Source organism: Pongo abelii, chromosome 14 (assembly GCF_028885655.2).
Source record: "Pongo abelii isolate AG06213 chromosome 14, NHGRI_mPonAbe1-v2.0_pri, whole genome shotgun sequence".
Taxonomy (NCBI): Eukaryota; Metazoa; Chordata; class Mammalia; order Primates; family Hominidae; genus Pongo; species Pongo abelii.
This window is the reverse complement of record NC_071999.2, coordinates 68,697,432-68,716,951: the sequence shown is the minus strand read 5'-3', so window position 1 is coordinate 68,716,951 and position 19,520 is coordinate 68,697,432. Positions and strand designations below refer to the sequence as shown.

The 19,520-nt window shown below is 34.7% G+C and overlaps 1 long non-coding RNA gene across 1 annotated transcript in view; it reads left to right on the top strand.

Moving 5' to 3' along the window:
* The window catches only part of LOC129049550 (uncharacterized), a 65,444-nt gene extending 52,404 nt beyond the window's left edge, over positions 1–13,040 (top strand). Inside the window, exon 4 of the long non-coding RNA XR_008512721.2 lies at positions 12,976–13,040. This is a non-coding gene — a long non-coding RNA (uncharacterized LOC129049550). The remainder of the gene's footprint in view (positions 1–12,975) is intronic.
* Positions 13,041–19,520: the final 6,480 nt, after the last annotated feature.

Sequence of the window (19,520 nt, the reverse complement as noted above, 5' to 3'; positions counted from 1 at the left end):
TAGTCTAGCTACCAATTTAAAAATTAATTTTTAAATTATTTGCATTTTTTGTTACAATTTTATTTAGTTTTGCTCTGATGCTTGTTGTTCTTTAATTTTTCAAGCTTTGAGTTTGTTTCATAATTTTATGTGTGATGTTCAGTTAATTTAAGACCTTTCAATCTTCTTAAAGTTCATTTAATGCTATATACTTTTTGCTTGGGGTTGCTTTTTTTTGTATCCTGGAGGTTTCTGTATGTTGTATTCCCATTTTTATTCATTTCAAAGAGTTAGGAGTGTGATGTTTAATTTTTATGTTTTTGCATGGCTTTGAGTATTTCTCCTAGTATTAATTTATACTTTTCTTCCACTGTGGTCTGTGAAGATATAATTTTGAATTAAAAAATGTATTGACATGTTAGTTTTATATCCTAACATATGATCTATCTTAGAGAATGTTTCTTGTGCTAATGAGAAGAATATATATTCTGAAGTTGTTTAGAACAGTTTGTAACTATCTATTAGATCTATTTGTTCTAAAATCCAATTTAATTCCAGTGTTTCCTTGATCCTTTTCTGTCTCAATAATGTCTCTAGTGCTGTGAGTGGGATGTCAAAACCTCACTATTATTTAATTGTTGTATATATCTTCCTTTAGGTCTAGTAATATTTATTTGATTGATCTGGGTGCTCTGGTGTTGGGTGAATACATATTTAAAATTATTATATCCTCTTCCTAAGTTGATCCTTCTTTCAGTCTATAAGGACTTTCTTTGTATTTGTTTCACTGTTTTTGATTTAAAGTTTGTTTTATCTGATGTACGTTGAGCTACTCCTGCTTTCTTTTGGTTTGTGTTTGTGTAGAATATTTTCTCACCTCTTTACCTTCAGTCTATAAGTGTGTTTACCAGTAAGGTGAATTTCTTGTAAGCAGCAAATGGTTGGATTGTTATTATTTTTTTAAACCCAGTCTGCACACTACATGTTTTTATGTGTAGCATTTAATCCATTTATAGTAAAAGTTAATATCAACATGTAAGGTTTGTTCTTTTCATATGTTCATTTTTATCTGTCATTTTGTGGGTTATCTTTTTTCTTTTATTTCTCCTGTCTGTCTGTCTGTCTTTGTGGTTTGGTGGAGTACTGTTGTGTTGCCATTTAATTTCTTTCTCTCTTTCTCCTTATGTTATTGTTTTATAAGATCTGTGAATTTTGCACTTTCATGTATTTATATAATAGTGAGTATTTATCTTTTGTTTCTATGCTTAGAATTCCAAAATTGAAGTATTTCTGGTACAGCTGATCTAGTGGTGACAAATTCCTTCAGAGTTTGTCTAGGAAACACTTTGTTGTTCCTTCATTTATAAAAAATATTTTAGCAGGATATATATTTTATGGTTGACATTTTTTAATTTAAGCACCCTAAAAATAGGTTCACAATCTCTCCTTATTTGGAAGGTTTCTTCTGAGAAATCCATTATGAGTCTGATGGAGTTTCCTTTTAGGTGGATAGACAATTTTCTCTTGCTGATTGTAGTATTTTCTTTCTTCACATTATTTTAGACAGTCTGATGACTATGTATTATGGTGATACCAACGTTACTGGTGTTTGTTGGGTCTCTTGTATATGGATGTCTATATGTCTTGCAAGACTTGGGAGGTTTTACCAATTATTTCCTTAAATAGATTTTTCAAACATTTTGTTTATTTCTCCTCAATAAAACCAATCATTTATAAATTTTAAGACTTTAGTAGGTCTCATTTTTATTGAGCACTTTGTTCATTCCTTCTTATTCTTAAAATTTTCGTCTTACTGGATTAATTCAAAAGATCTTTCTTCAAGTTCTGAGATTCTTCTGCTTTGTCAGTCTTTGTTGGAGATTTCTACTGTATTGTATATTTTCTTCAATTTTTTTTTTATTTCCAGAAGTGCTATTTTTTTATATCTGTGTCCTTGGTTAATTTCTTATTCATATCCTGAGTTTAATTTTCTAATTTCTTTGAATTGGTTTTCTGATTTCTCTTGGATCTAATTGATCTCCTTTAAAACATTATTTTGAATTTATCCGGCATTAAAATTTTTCATTTTTCTTAGAATCCATTGTGAATTTCGCTACCCCCTGCTTTTTCATAAATAATTATTATGCTGAATTTTTTCTCATCTGGAGAAACTGTCATTTCTTGTTTTTTAATTTACATTCATTAGGATGGGACTTTTTTTTCTTGAGGATGTGACTATAATGTGTCTTGAGCAGGGACATTTGGCTTTGTTTCTGCATGTGTTCAATGGTTTCTGCACGTGTTCAATTATTTGGTTATAGAAAGCTTGAGTGTGGTGACTTTCTCAAATGCCAGTTTTAGTTGAAATGTACTTGGAGTGTAAGTGGGTCAGTCTCCTGTGAAGCCAGTGTGGCAGTGGTCACAAGAGACATATGATTCCCAAGTGCTATGCACTTGTGTCAACGTAATTTTTATAGGGTGTGCAGATCAACCACCAGGCAAGTAGGTGACAATTACAGGTAAGAGTAGAAGAGGAGCTCTTCTGTGTCACAGACAATGGGCTAGGCTGTGGAATACACTTGAGTTTCACACTCAGTCTCAAAGTGGAGGCAAAGCTGGGTTCAGCTGGGCTGGGCAATTCCACAATTGGGCCCCCCAGTAGTGAACGCAAGCACCACCTCTGCCGGAATCTGGAGGGCAGTTGCCAAAAGCCTGGTGAAGAGTGAAGAAACTGCTTCTGCACCAAGTTTCTTGTATGGAAAAGGAGAAGTGGCCTAAGCTCCTAGTCCAGGCAAGTAGATATAGGACCTGCCTCCCTGTTACTCCTCATAACTTATGGAATTTACTTCTCAGTCTGACAAGAAAGCAAGCTGGAGCACATGCAGACTTGCCTTAAATTGCAAAGTGATCTCTTTCTCCAAATCTTGACTCCCAGGCAAAACTGAAGCTGCAGTGAATCTTTCATTGCTCTGGTTCCATGAAGTAGAAGAGCCCAAATCCAGAACTTACAACTAAAGTGCACTTCACACTCATCACTCAGTTCTGGCTGCTCAGGCCCTTCTCATGCTCCACTTAGTACTCCAGTCTTCTTCCTGTAATAGTCTAACGCCTGCAGAAGCTGCCACTTCTAGATCACAAATACTACCTAGCTTGCTATGAGCAAAGATTAAAAATTGTGTCCTCCTGTTATTCCTGGGTCTGGTAAAGTGCCTGAAGCTGTTCTCAGGGCCTTTCCTTTACACAGTCTCCCACACTCTCCCCAGGATAACTCTAGGGCTTGGAAATTGCAAGGTATTCTTCCATGGCTTGGGCTGCATCGTTTTCCAGTGGAATGGTGGATTATAGAGGGAACTGGAGAATTAAAAAGATGGCCATATAGAGCATGGTCCTGTGGAAATTTGAGGGTTCTCTTAGCATAGCACAAGTCAATGCCCATGAAAAGAGTTCCCTTGTAGGACCAAAAAGTGACTGGAATTTTTACAAACATATATCCCTGTGTATTCCTTTGACATGGTCACTTGGGTCCATGGAATGAGCAAATACACAAATAATTATCACTGTGTTACAAATGCCTATAGTATTTGGTACAGTAACATGCTGTATGGGTTTGTAACCTAGGAGCAATTGGTTATATTATAATCCTAGGTGTATAGTAGGCTATCCCATCTAGGTTTGTGTAAGTACACTTTATGACGTTCACACAATAATAAAATCATAAACAACACATTTTTCAGAATGTATCTGCATTGTTAAGTGCCACATAACTGTGTACTTTTCTGACTATTATGAAACCACAAGGAAAATTGCTGGATAATTATCCAAGATTTATTTCTGTTATCTATAGGAACCCTAACATAGACATTGATTTTTTTATGTAGACTTTTTTTTATATTCAACGAAGCAAGTTTTGGGTTGAAGACGATGGAAGAAATGTGGCCCTGGGTGATACTATTGCATCTGAATTAGGCTAAATTATGTAAAAAGAGTTGAAAGAATAACAAAGGAAGAGTATACTCATGTTTACATTGACAAACATGTCATATTACATAGGGAGAGAAATACTCACATGGAAGTCCGTGTTAGGACAGGTAATATGATTACAAACCTGTCCTCTACCCGCATTAAACCTAAAGCATATAATTAACTATTTTAACTATAAGAAATCTATCTCAGCCGGGCGCGGTGGCTCACGCCTGTAATCCCAGTACTTTGGGAGGCCGAGGCGGGCGGATCACGAGGTCAGGAGATTGAGACCACGGTGAAACTGCGTCTCTACTAAAAATACAAAAAATTAGCCGGGCGCGGTGGTGGGCGCCTGTAGTCCCAGCTACTCGGGAGGCTGAGGCAGGAGAATGGCGTGAACCTGGGAGGCGGAGCTTGCAGTGAGCGGAGATCGCGCCACTGCGCTCCAGCCTGGGCAACAGAGCAAGACTCCAGCTCAAAAAAACAATAAAAATAAAGATAAAAATAAAGAAATCTATCTCAAAGGCTTGAGATAAGAAAGGAAAACATCACTAAAAATAATGCTTTCATTATGACCCCATGAAAATATTTAGGTAATGTATTTCTAGAGATGTCCATGTCCTAATAGCAAATAAATAAAATGTCATATATAATCCCAAACAAATGTCACTGTATTTCTTGGCCCTGCCCAGCTTAATTCAGCTTTTCAGATATGAAGGATCAGCCATTCTGATCCAGAAAAGGTCTGAACTTTACTAACACATAACCTTTCTTAACACATGGCCACTTCACACATCATACTTACTGGTGTAGTTGTGATTCAGGTTAAAACAGTTACTTGGCGAGGCATTCTAAAAATTTATTAATCTTTTCACTATGTTCATATGATAAGGTAAGCAAAATAATAGTCTGGATCTTTTTATCTCTCTCATTAAATTAAACATTGAAAAATATGCTGTATACAACTGTCATACATTTCCCTTTCAAGTGATAAAAAAACACATTGATTTTATTATTTGCTTCAATAATTTACTTTTCAGAAAGACATATTTATGAAATTGTGTTAGATATATTAAAGTACATACTCCAGAAGATTAAAACCTAAGTATACTTATTAAAAATGAATTTCTCTAAAAGGTATTATAAGTAGTAATAACAAAAGGGGAAAATGTCCCCTTGATTTCTAATCAGAAAAATGTATATGAAAATTACTTTGAAACATCATTATATTATTTATGAACTAGCAAATATTTTGACAATAATGAGAAATGAGAGTTCACAATAAAGTCATTAAAATAATGATACTTTGCTAAGACTGTAACTTTACTGACATTCTTGCTTCTGAGAGCAGTATATGTTTTTTCTCTTATAGAAATATAGTTCTTTATATATTCTTGATGAAGTTACTTGATATATGTAGTGTGTATATATTTTCCACACCCAGATGTCTTTATTTAGTGAAGTCTGTGAAGTTTTTAATTTTGATAAAATGCAATTTATTATTTTTTCTTACATTATTATGTTTTTTGTGACTTTTCTAATTCATATTGCCTAACTTGAGATCTAATTCATATTGCCTAACTTCTGTTTTTCTGGTAAACATATCTTAGATTTAGCTTTAACAATAAAGCCCATAGCCATTTTGAGATAATGTTAATGACATATTTGAAGACAGATTTGAGGTTCATTATTTTCCATGTAGATAACCAATTGTTTCAGTATAGTTTGCTTGAAAATCTATTTCTCCATGAATTGCATGGTATATTTGTTTAAAATCACTTGAGCATTGAACATATGTGTGTATATCCATGGCTATGAATTCTCTTCTCTGTTCCATTAATCTTTAAGTTATTGTGATATAGTTTGGATGTGTGTCCCTGCCCAAATCTCATGTTGAAATTTAATTCCTCATTTTGGAGATGCAGCCTGGTGGGAGGTAATTAGATTATAGATACAGATTTCTTGTGAATAATTTAGCACTATCACACTTGGTACTGTCCTTGCAATAGTGAGTTATCATGAGTTCTGGTCATTTAGCTCCTGCTTTCGCCATGTGATGTGCCTGTTCATGCTTTGCCTTCACCATGATGGTAAGCTTCCTGAGGCCTTCCCAGTAGCAGATGCTTCTCTTCTTCCTGTACAGCCTGCAGAAACATGAGCCAATTAAACCTATTTTCTTATAATTTACCCACGCTCAGGAATTTCTTTATAGCAATGCAAGAATGGATTAACATAGGCAATTGGTACCAAGGAGTGGGGCATTGCTATAAAGATACCTGACAATGTGGAAGTAACTTTGTAACTGGGTAACAGACACAGGTAAGAAGAGCTTGGAGGGCTCAGAATAAGACAGGAAGATGAGGGGAAGTTTGGAACTTGCCAGAGACTAGTTAAGTGGTTGTGACCAAAATGCTGTTAGCGATATGAACAATGAAGTCCAGGCTGATGAGTTCTCAAGTTGAAATAAGAAACTTAGCAGCAAGTGGAGCAAAGGTCACTTTTGTTATGCCTTAGCAAAGAACTTGACTGCACTGTGCCCATACCCTAGGGATCTGTGGAACTTTGAACTTGGGAGTGATGAGTTATGGTATCTGGAAAAAGATATTTCTAAGCAGCAAAGCATTCAGGATATAGCCTGCTGCTCCTAATACCCAAGCTCATATGCAGGAGCAAAGCAATGACTTAAAACTGGAACTTATATTTGAAAGGGAAGCAGGGAATACAAGTTTGATAAATTTGCAGCTTGGCCATGTGATAGAAAAGATTAGCCCATTTTCAGGAGAAGAATTCAAATGGGCTGCTGAGCAATCACTTGGTAGAGAAATTTGTATAACTAAAATGGAGGCAAGTGGTGAGAACCAAGACAATGAGAAAAAGGCCTCAAAATCTTTTCAGAGATCTAAGAAGCAGTCCTTCCTATCACAGGCTCTGAGGCTTAGGAGAACAGAATGGTTTTATGGGCCAGGCACAGGGTTCTGCTGTCCTGCATAGCTTTGAGCCATGGCTCCCAGCATCCTGGCTGAACCAGCTCCAACTGTGATTTAAAGAGGCCCAGGTACAGCTTGGGCCACAGTTCTAGAGGGTGCAAGATGTAAGCCTCAATGGCTTCCACCTAATGTTAAGCCTTCAAGTGTGTGCACAGTGAAAGAATGAATGAAGCTTTTTGATTATGGCTCTTCTTGAAGGAGTAAGGTGTTATTGCACTGTGATTTTGATTTGCATTTCCCTGATCATTAGTGATGTTGAGCATTTTTTCATATGTTTGTTGGCCATTTGTATATATTACCTTGAGAATTTTCTATTCATGTCCTTAGCCCACTTTTTGATGGGATTGTTTGTGTTTTTCTTACTGATTTGTTTGAGTTTGTTGTAGATTCTGGATATTAGTGCTTTGTCAGATGTAAAGGGTGTGAAGGCCCACTTTGTGGGTTGTCTGTTTACTCTGCTGACTGTTCTTTTTGCTGTGCAAAAGTGCTCTAGCTTAATTAAGTCCCAGCTATTTATCTTTGTTTTTATTGCATTTGCTTTTGGGTTCTTGGTCATGAAATCCTTGCCTAAGCTAATGTCTAGAAGGGTTTTTCCAATGTTATCTTCTAGAATTTTTAGAGTTTCAGGTCTTATATTTAAGTCCTTATTCCATCTTGAGCTAATTTTTGTATAAGGTGAGAGATGAGGATCCAGTTTTATTCTCCTACATGTGACTAGTCAATTATCCCCTCACCATTTGTTGAAAAGGGTGTCCTTTCCCCACTTTATGTTTTTGTTTCTTTTGTCACAGATCAGTTGGCCTGTAAGTATTTGGGTTTATTTCTGGGTTCTTTATTCTGTTTAATTGGTCTATGTGCTTATTTTTATACCAGTACCATGCTGTTTTGGTGACTATGGCCTTATAGTATAGTTTGAAATCAGGTAGTATGATGTCTCCACATTTGTTCCTTTTGTTTAGTCTTGCCTTGGCTATGTGGGTTCTTTCTTGGTTTCATATGAATTTTAGAATTTTTTTTTTCTAATTCTGTGAAAATTGATGGTGGTGTTTTGATGGATACTGCATTGACTTTGTAGATTGCTTTTGGCAGTATGGTCATTTTCACAATATTGATTCCACCCATCCAGGAGCATAGGATGTTTCCATTTGTGTTTCCTGTTATTTCTTTCAGCAGTAACACATAGTTTTGCTCATAGAGGCTAAGGATTTAATTTTTTGCAGCTATTGTAAAAGGAGTTGAATTCTTGAATTGATTCTCTGCTTGGTTGCTGTTGGTGTATAGAAGAGCTACTGATTTCTGTATATTAATCTTGTATCTGGAAACTTTGCCAAATTTTTTAAATCAGTTCTAGGAGCTTTATGGAGGAGTCTTTAGGGTTTTTTAGGTAAACGATCATATCGTCAGCAAAACAGTGACAGCCTGACTTTCTTTCTCTCTAACAGTTTGGATTCCCTTTATTTCTTTCTCTTGTCTGATAGCTGTGGCTAGGACTTCCAGTACTATGTTGAAGAGGAGTGGTTAGAGTGGGCATCCTTGTCTTGTTCCAGTACTCACAGGGAATGCTTTCAACTTTTCCCCATTCAGTATTATGTTGGCTGTGGGTTCGTCGTACATGACTTTTATTACACTAAGGTATGTCCGTTGTATTCCAATTTTGCTGAGCATTTTAATCATAAAGGGATGCCGGATTTTGTCGAATGCTTTTTCTGCATCTATTGAGATGATCATGTGATTTTTGTTTTTAAGTCTGTTTATGTGGTGTATCACATTTATTGACTTGTGTATGTTAAACCATCCCTGAATCCCTGGTATGAAATCCACTTGATCATGGTGGATTATATTTTTGATATGTTGTTTGATTCAGTCAAAAAAATTTAAAAAAACAGTAGATGTTGGCGTGGATGCAGTTATCAAGGAAACTTCTACACTGCTGGTGGGAATGTAAACTCATACAACCACTATGAAATACAGTGTGGAGATTCCTTAAAGAACTAAAATTAGAACTATCATTTGATCCGGCAATCCCACTACTGGATATCTACCCAGAGGAAATTAAGTCATTATAAGGAAAAGATACTTGCACAATTGCAAAATCATGGAACCAACCCAAATGCCCATCAATTGAGTGGAAAAAAGAAATTGTGATGTGTATATATACACATATATATAATGGAATACTACTCAGTGATAAAAATGAATGAGTCAGTGGCATTGCTGTCACATGGATGAGATTGGAGGCTATTATTTTAAGTGAAGTAACTCAGAAATAGAAAACAAAACATCATATGTTCTAGCTGATGTGTGCAAGCTAAGCTATGAGGATGCAAAAGTATAAGGATAAAACAATGGACTTTGGGGACTTGGGGGGAAGGGTAGAAGTGGGACGAGAAATAAAAGACTACAAATAGGTTGCAGTGTATACTGCTTTGGTAATGGGTGCAGCAAAACCTCACAAATCACCACTAAAGAACTTACTCATGTAACCAAACACCACCTGTACCCCAATAAAGTATGGAAAAAAAAAGAATGAAGCTTAAGAGCCTCTGCCTGGATTTCAGAGGATATATGGAATAGCTTTGGTGTCCAGGCAGAAGTCTGCTTCAGGGTTCGAGCTCTCACAGAGAACCTCTACTAGAGCAGTGTGGAAGGAAAATGTGGGTTAAGATCTCCCCCACAGAGTCCCCACTGGGGCACCTCCTAGTTAAGCTTCAATAAAAGGGCCACCATCCTCCAGACTCCCACATAGTAAATCTACCAGCAGCTGGTACCCTGAATGTGGAAAACTTCATGTGCTCAACAACCTGTGAGAGCAGCCTCCAGGGATGAACACTGCAAAGCCACAGGGGCAGAGCTACCCTTTGGATTCCCTTTATTTCTTTCTCTTGTCTGATAGCTGTGGCTAGGACTTCCAGTACTATGTTGAAGAGGAGTGGTGAGAGTGGGCATCCTTGTCCTGTTCCAGTACTCACAGGGAATGCTTTCAACTTTTCCCCATTCAGTATTACGTTGGCTGTGGGTTTGTCATACATGACTTTTATTACATTAAGGTGTGTCCTTAATGTAAGGTGGGCCTTGGGAGCCCACCCGTTGCATCAGTGTGCTCTGGGTGTTGAACATAGAGTCAAAGGAGGTTATTGTAGAGCTTTAAGATTTAATGACTGCCCTACTGGGTTTTGGACTTGCCAGGACTTTTAGCCAATTCCTTTTGCCTAATTTCTCCCTTTTGGAATGGGAATGTTTACCCAATGCTGGTGCCTCATTGTATCTTGGAAGTAACTAACTTGTTTTTTTATTTTATGGGCTTATATGTGGAAGTGACTTGCTTTGTCTCAGGTGAGACTTCTGACTTTGGACTTTTGAGCAAATTTTTGAATGAGTTAAGACTTTGGGGGATTATTTGGAAGGCATGATTGTGTTTTGAAATGTGAGAACATAAGATTTATGAGGTGCCAGGACTAGAATGATATAGTTTGGATGTGTGCCCCCACCCAAATCTCATATTGAAATGTAATCCCCAATGTTGGAGGTGGGGCTTGCTGGGAAGTATTTGGACCATGGGGGAAGACTTCTTATCTTGACTCACTGCAACCTCCACCTATGGGGTTCCAGCGATTCCCATGCCTCAGTCTCCTGAGTAGCTGGGATTAAAGGTGTGTGCCACCATGCCTGGCTAATTTTTGTATTTTTAGTGGAATCGGAGTTTTGCCATGTTGCCCAGGCTGGTCTGAAACTCTTGACCTCAAGTGATCTGCCCATCTTGGCCTCTCTAAGTGCTGAGATTACAAGTGTGAGACACTGCGCCCAGCAGAGACTTCTTATAAATGGGTTAGCACCATTTCCCTTGTTATTGTCCTCATGATAGTGAGTTATTTCTCATGAGATCTGATTATTTAATAGTGTATAGCACCTCTCCCCTTAATCTCTTGCTCTTGCTTTCACCATGTGATATGCCAGCTCTTGCTTCACCTTCTGCCATGATTGTAAGCTTCCTGAGACCTCCCCAGAAGCAGATTCTGCTATGCTTCCTGTATAGCCTGAAGAACTCTGAGCCAATTAAAACTATTTTCTTTATAAATTATTCAGAATCAGGCCTTTCTTTATAGCAGTGCAAGAATGGACTAATATATATCCTTATGTAAATTCTACCTTGTATGTATTGCATTAGTTTTTAAGTAAGTCCTAATATCAGGCAACAAAATTCCTCAATTTTATTTTCCAAATAATGTTGACTATTCTAAGTTCTTTGCATTTTTATGTAATTTTATAATCAGCTTAACAATTCCTATATGAAAAAAGTATACTGGGATTTGGATTGGAACTGTGGTTGATTTATGGATGACTTTCAAAAAAGTTGACACGTAACAATATTAAATTAAATTGAATTAGGCCTAAAGCTGCCTCTGCATTTTGCATTTCTGCATAGTGAACTGAAACCTAACTATTGTGCAAACAAACTGCAACCTAACTTGAGTGTGTACTCTTATAACAAATAGCTGAGTCTCAGCCAATCACAGCAGTTGAGCTTCAGCCAAACTCAGGCTCCCAACTGATCAGACTATGTCTATATAACGCAAATACCTCATTACACGATACCCATAAAGGTAAAAAATTCAGCTGTAACCAATCCAGTTGTTCCTATATCTCACCTGCTTTTTCTGTGTATGAATGCTGCCTATCTAACTGTGAAGCTTTCTGAACTTTTCCTAGTTTTGGGTACTGCCCCATTCATAAATCATTCTTTGCTCAAATGAACACTGCTAAATAAAATTTGTCTAAAGTTTTTCTTTTAACAACAATGTTAAGTCTTCTAATTCAAAAAGATGGTTTGTCTCTTCATTAATTCATGCCTTCCTTAATTTATTCAACAATGTTTTCAGTATATTAGGTTTGTGTAAGTTTTAATATGTTTATTTCTCAAGATTTCTTATTTACTGAGAATGTGAAAATATATTTTATTTACTTTTCCAATTGTTTCTTGCTAGTATGTAAAAATATAATTTTATAAATTGCCTTTTTATTTTGGGGTACTCCAAATGTTATTTATTATGTCTCAGAGCTTCTCTGTACTTTCATTAACATTTTTTACATAGACAATAATCTTTAATTATTATTTGTTCTTTTTTTATACTCGACATTTAGTTTATCTTTTTCTTGTTTCCTTTCATAGACTACAGTATTTGGAAAATTAAGTATATATATTGGTGAGAAAAGACAATTTTATTTTTTTACAAGAACATACTATACCACCTGGGTTTGTCCTTAATAAAGTTGAGGACGTTTTCTTTTATTCCTAGTCTGCTGAGAATATTTTCCATGAATTATTAGTACATGTTTGGCTGAAGTATTCTTGCACAATGAAAAGTTGCATGGACCTGCAAAAGTCTTGAACTCTAACACTTGGAAAAATTAAATTTATTGAGGCTATACTCTTAGATGTTTCTAAGGAGGAAAAAAGCATACTTTTGGAATATTGAAGGAAAGATGAATACTTGTCTGTAATGTAGTATCTCAGAGTATTAAGAACTTATGTAAACATCCTCATGACCAGACATGTAAAATAATTTTGGAATAAAACATTGTACCTGATGTTGATACCATAGTAAGGATAGTAAAGATACATACTAAGTACAGTTGAAGTTGACTTTCAAGTTCTTATATTTCAATTGTGGTATAGAAATAATACATATTCAAAATTCAATGGATCTTACTATTTGCAACAAAGAAATATTATATTGACTGCAGAAGAGAGGCTTTTTCCTCATTGTTAAAGAATTATCCCACATAAATATTCCTTATAAGGGTAGAGTCTGAGAAAAGAAACACATATAAAAATCCTACTTGATGCAGAAAAATAGTATTTGACATAATTAGACATACATTTATAATAAAATATCTTAGAAACCTAGAAATCAATGTGGCTTTCCTAAATATGATAAAGGAAATTTATAAAAGAACTGTAGATAATATCATATTCAATGATTATGAATGATTTCCTCCCAACATTGGCATTAAGAAAATATTTTTGATTTTATCATTCTGTGTCCAGAGTTTGTTCCTTCCAGTGGGTTCATGGTCTCACTGACTTCAAGAATGAAGCCGCGGACCCTCATGGTGAGTGTTACAGCTCTTAAAGATGGTGTAGACCCAAAGAGTAAGCAGCAGCCAGATTTATTGTGAAGAATGAAAGAACAAAGTTTCCACAGCATGAAAGGGGGCTGGAGCAGGTTGCCGCTGCTGGCTGGTGTGGCCAGCTTTTATTCCCTTATTTGTCCCCACCCATGTCCTGCTGATTGGTCCATTTTACAGACTGCTGATTGGTCCCTTTTACAGAGCACTGAGTGGTCCATTTTACAGTGTGCTGAATGGTCCATTTTACAGGGTGCTGATTGGTCCATTTTACAAACCTCTAGCTAGTCACAGAGTGCTGATTGGTGCATTTTTACAGAGTGCTGATTGGCATATGTTACAAACCTGTAGCTAGCCACAGAGCACTGATTGGTGCATTTTACAAACCTCTTGTAAGACAGAAAAGTTCTTTAAGTCCCCACCTGACCCAGAAGTCCAGCTGGCTTCACCTCTCAATTTCAACTAATATCATGCAGAGACCCTAACTAGTGCAATAATGCAAAAAAAAAAAAGAAATAATAACATACATTAGAAAGAAAAAAAATCAGTGATTTGCTAATTACAAGATTTTCTTTGTAGAAAATCCTATACCACCTGCAAAAACCCACCATAACTAAAAGTTTAATTTAGTAATATTTCAAAGCACAAAGTTGTATATAAGAAACCAATTACATTTAAATATATTAGCAATGAGCAATTGAAAACTGAAATGAGAAAAAAGTATCATATATTGATACAAAACATTAATATATATATACATATAAATCAAATAAAATACATGCAATATTTGTATGTAGAAAACCAAAAACCAATAATGACAGAAATTAAAGAAGATCTAAATAAATGGAAAATCAAAATAATACGTTCTTGGATTGGAAATCTCAATACTGTTAATACAAATTCTTCCAAATAACAAGCTGATGGTAAAATTCAAATGGAAAAGAAAACTACTTAAATTAATTTTAAAAAACATGGAACAACCTTAGAAGGCTCATTCTACCTTATTTTACATAATATTATAAAGCTATTACAGTATAGTGTGGTACAGATGACAGAGTAAACATAAAGATCAATGAAACAACATATAACCCAGAAATGGATCCACTTATATAATACATAGTTAACTGTTTTTCCAAAAAGTGGTAGAGACAGCTCAGTGGAGAAAGGGTAGTCTTTCAAACAAATGGTTGTGGAATAATCAACATGCACAAAAAATAAGAAAGAAAAAGAAACTCAAACCATATCTTGAACGACATATAAAAAATTAGGTAGAAATAAATCACACAAAAATATAAATCCTAAATGCATACAGCTTCATACAAAGAAAAAATTGTTGCTATTCTTAATTTGTCCATTATATTTTATGTAGGACAAGAAAAGCATGAACCATAAAGACAATATTAAGAAATTGGACTTCATTAAAATTAACACTACTGCTTTTCAAAAGTCTCTAAAAAATGAAAGGGTAAGCCACAGTTTGGGAAAAATATCTGCAAAATACACATTTGACACAGGACTAGTATCTAAAATTTATAAATAACTCTCATAACAAAAATATAAGAGCAAAACAATCCGATTTTTAAAGGGGAAAATGATTTGGATGCTAAAAAAACTTCGTATGTTGCAAATAAAAACATGAAAAATTGTGCAACATTATTAACCATGAGAAAAATATAGGTTGAAACTATAGAGAATACCAGTAAACATCTACCTCAGTCAACACATTATTTAAATAAGTGGCAATATCTATGGTTGGCAAAGATACAGGGCTTCCGGAATTCTGAAACCTTCTTTGTTGGAGTGCAAAATATTAGAGCAACTTTGCAAAATATTTGAGTCTTTTTAGAAATATCTAAAAATACACAATGCACAAATGATAATTTTTACTACTAGATATTTACTCAAGATCAATGAAAACAAATAATCAAAGATCTGCACATACATGTTTACATCACTTTTATTCATCATTGCCAAAAATTGGAAATATCTATCAACTGATGAAAGAATAACTAGTCTATGATTTTTCAATATAGTTAATTTTATTTAGCAATAAAATGGAATGGATTAATGTTGTATGGAACAACATAAAAGAATTTCACATTAATTATCATAAGGGAAAGAAGAGGAAAAAAAAAGCACATATGTTTGATTCTATGTAATATTCTGGAAAAAAAAAATTATATAAAGACAGACTACAAATCAGAGGTTTCCAGAGTACGTTCAGGAGTATGAAGTGGGGTGAGGAATTGACAGAAACTATGACAACATACAATGTAAATTAAACTATGTATTATAATAAAATATTCATTACTAAAATTATCTCTGCTAATCTTAGTAAAGTATTTTGCCATAAAATTACAAGGTAATAATGCACCAAAACTATTGGTGCATTAATAGAAAAAAAAACTATTAAGAACACTGGTGGTGATATAGCAGATTTCTGTCAACATGATCAATAGCTGTACCAGAATCAAATATGGGTTTTTCTCAAATAAACCCAAAATAGCAAATTTAGAACAGGTCAAAGTATATATTATTTTATTTACGTTTTGAAATGTCAGTTTGCTTCCTACATAGTAAAGGTGTATATAGGGATAAAAATATATTCATGACAATGCATTAGGAAATCATTTCAGTAGTCCAGGCTAGCAACATTATGAGTTAGAAAAGAGTAAAGAGGCCAGGTAGTATTTCTTCTCAGAGGTGGGAGTGACAGAGTTTACAGTTGAATGATTTTTGGGTCCAAGGGAAAGTGTGAGATGAAGAATAAATTTAAGACTAGACTTGAAAACTTGTAAATATTGAGGCAATTCATTCATAGGGAAAAGTGAGAGGTGATGAAAGTATTGATATTGGTTTGTTTTGCTTGTTTTTCATTTATTGAAAAACAGTAAATGAAACTTTTTATTTCATTTTATTATTTCTTCCCCCAGAGGGTAAGTGAGGAGTGGTATTTGAAAGAGGGGAAGAACATTTCAACAGTTTCATTTTGGACATGCTATGTTTGAGATACCAGTAGAGGATACAAGTGCACAGTGAAACATGAAAATCCCCTATTAAAGCTCAAGTTGAATGGAAGGATTCAGATTGAGGATAGTTATTTGAGATAAATAAATATATTTATTTACATGTGTATTTTATAATATGACCCTGTTTAAGATCACATTACAGCATGTAGAAAGAAAAATAAAGCAGATTCAAGATAAACTCTGGAACATTCTAAAATCTGAATATTTGGTAAGGTAGAGCAGTCAACAATGGACACTGAAAAGTATTCAGAAAAAAAATTGCAATATGAGGAAAATTAGAAAGATATGGTGTCAAAGAATCCAAAAAAACTGTCAAAACTTTTGAAAAATTAAGTAATATATTATTAGAAAATGTCTTTGCTGAATTAATGACAGTCATAGGCTCTTAGATTCTTGTTCCCTTGTGAAGTGGGTTGATGTCTTTCCTCTTGAAACAAAATGTGCTATGTGAGCACTTGACAAGTATGATATGGCAAAATTGACACGCTTCCAGTGTCTGGGCCTGAGTATTAGGAGCCTGGAAGTTTCCCCATTCTGTCTCATAGAATACTTTTCTTGGGAAAACCAATCAACAGAGAAAGAATATATATTTATCCTGTGGCCACCATACTGTGAGGAATCCAAGCTAGCTACATGAAAGGTCACACTGAGAGACACACATATATACAGAAGCCTATGGGAGATTCGAGTCTCAACTACCATATGCAGCAATCATATAAGAAAAGAGCAAGACCAGCCCAACTGAGTTCATGAATATCCAGAAATGTGAGATTATAATAAGTGACTATTTTAAGTCACCAGATTTTTTTACTTTAAAAATTAACCCAGTATTAGAGCAAATTTTTGCATCTTAATCAGCTTTTCAACAACCACCTTTCAAAATGTTTAGTCATCTTTAATGTTTGTCAAATTATTATTTTTAACATTTATTTTGTGGTAATTTCATTGCCTTTACTAATATGCATCTTCTTATTTGATCATACTTATTTTCAAATTTTGCCATTTCATATAATTTATTTCCTAATTGTTAGATTGTCTTTTGTTTCCAACTTATCTTTGACTCTCCCAATAGTTATCATTTATTTTATATGGAGTATTAAGTACAATACATTGTATTGATACCTTATTATTGCTTATTTTACTTTCCTTTACATAAAAATAAATTGCCTTTTTGTTAAATTACACACTTAACATATTTCATATGGTTAGGCTTTGTGTCCCCACCCAAATCTCATCTTAAATTATAATCCCCAAAAACCCCATAATCACCATGTGTCAAGGGAGAGACCAGGTGGAGGTACTGGATCATGGGGAAGGTTTCTCCCATGCTGTTCCCATGATAGTGAGTGAGTTCTCAAGAGAACTGATGGTTTTATAAGTGTTTGGTTGCCCCTCCTATATTTCCTATATTCATTCTCCTACCTGCCTCCTTGTGAAGAAGGTGTGTTGCTCTCCCTTCAACTTCCACCATGATTATAACTCTCCTGAGGCCTCCCCAGCCATGCTGAACTGTGAATCAATTAAACCTCTTTCCTTTATAAATTACCTAGTCCTGGGCAGTTCTTTATAGCAGTGTAAAACAGACTAATACGGTGTTCTTTCAGACAGCATTGGTGAATTATTTTCCTCTTATCTAATGTTTGAAAACTCACCACTTTATTAAATGGCAGAGTATCTGGATACAGAACTCATGGTAAGGCAAGATATTAGGATTTTTCCAAACCTTTCATTTAGAAATTTTATTTTGTGTTATTTTTTCTAATGAAAATTTTTGTCTGTTGGTCATTTATTCAGCTATTCTTTTTTGCCTACTTTGCTTCCATTTATATTTGAAGTTCAATAGTTTCAGGGCACTCTAATTAGTTATGCATATGTTTATTTAATTCCCCTAATGGAAGTTTTGATCTAGCAACACGCATTGCCTTTACATTCTTTTTTTTAACTTTTAAATTTTCTTTAATCTGGAATTGTTTTTTAGTTTCTCTATATCATTCATGACATTTATTTTCAAATTTAATTTCTCCAGAGTACAAACCACTTGTTTTGTAAATTGCTGTTTAGTTTATATTTGTCTAGTGTCTTCTTGTGATTATGTTAATATTTCTCATTTTTGGCAATAATACTGTATTTATAGACACTGTGTCTTCATGTCAAGAGGCAGCATATCAGTTTGCCTGTTATGATTTATATAATTATAATCACATACTTATAATCAAATTCCAGTCTTATGCCAATCCTTGCCTTTGTATCTCTCTGTTCTCTTATATTGAGAATTGTGGCTCCAGTCAATATATTTGCTTATTTTCTCAATCCTACAACACACACAGAAAGTAGTGTTAAAATGGTATACTACTATAAAAAGGAAACCCAAGATGTTAACAACAAACAAGCAAAAACTTATTTCAGATGGAATCACATGCAGGTTGAAAGTTATCCATGCTGCCCATTATATACAAATTTGCTACAGTTATTTGTGATTGCACATTCTTGACATTTATAACAGACATAGTTTTATAAAAGACATGAAGAAATAAATAAGAACCTCAAAGCCAGAAGAGTAATCAGGAGCACAAGTGTGGTTGGAGATTTGGGATCATCTATAAACCTACAGAAACTCAAGGTACTTATAGAAATGAGCTTTTTATGTAAAGCTAAGAGGAAGCCCTGCCTCATTTATCAAATTAGGATTAGGCATACCTTGCACAACTGCATAGAAGCTCAGCATAAGACTTGGTCTTGCTTATTTCTGAGTGAATAAAGGAGTCACTCACTTGAAAACTAAGTCTGAATAGTGTACATGGGAGAATAGAGTAAATTTCACCATCTCAGTAGGTTGAGCCCCCTAACTGAGATGTTCATGTGAAACTTGATTGGATGATGGTGTCTTAGATTGATGGCATATGTAGAAAACTGGCAGAAGCAAATTAAAAAAAAAATACTTCCCCAAAGGGACATTTCCGTCAAACAAAGCATGTGTTACTCTCACAATATACTTCTCCTGAAGATGAGTTCACTCCTAAATACAGAATACATGAGGAAATAAACTCAAATGTACAAAGTCAGCTGTCCGAATCATCAGAATCATTTCCTACTATGAGCTAGGGTATAAGTAAAATAAATAATTGTTCAGTGTATGAAGCAGTTGGAATACATGGTTTTTATTGCAGCCATGTGGCAGAAGCCTCAATTCTCTAGTGAAAGCTGAGTTCATGCTCTGCCTTAGGCATATATATTACATAGCTTTATACTATCAGAGGAATGAAGAACAGTTTTCAGATTTCAAAATATCAGTTAACAAATGAATTTTAGTCATATTACTAGTATTTTAGTTAAATTAAGAATAAAACACTTGCTTCTTTTCCTAGCTGTGTAAAAACATAAATCACAATGAGAGAGTTAGCTTTTGCAATTAACTCGGGTGGTATATTTGTGATAT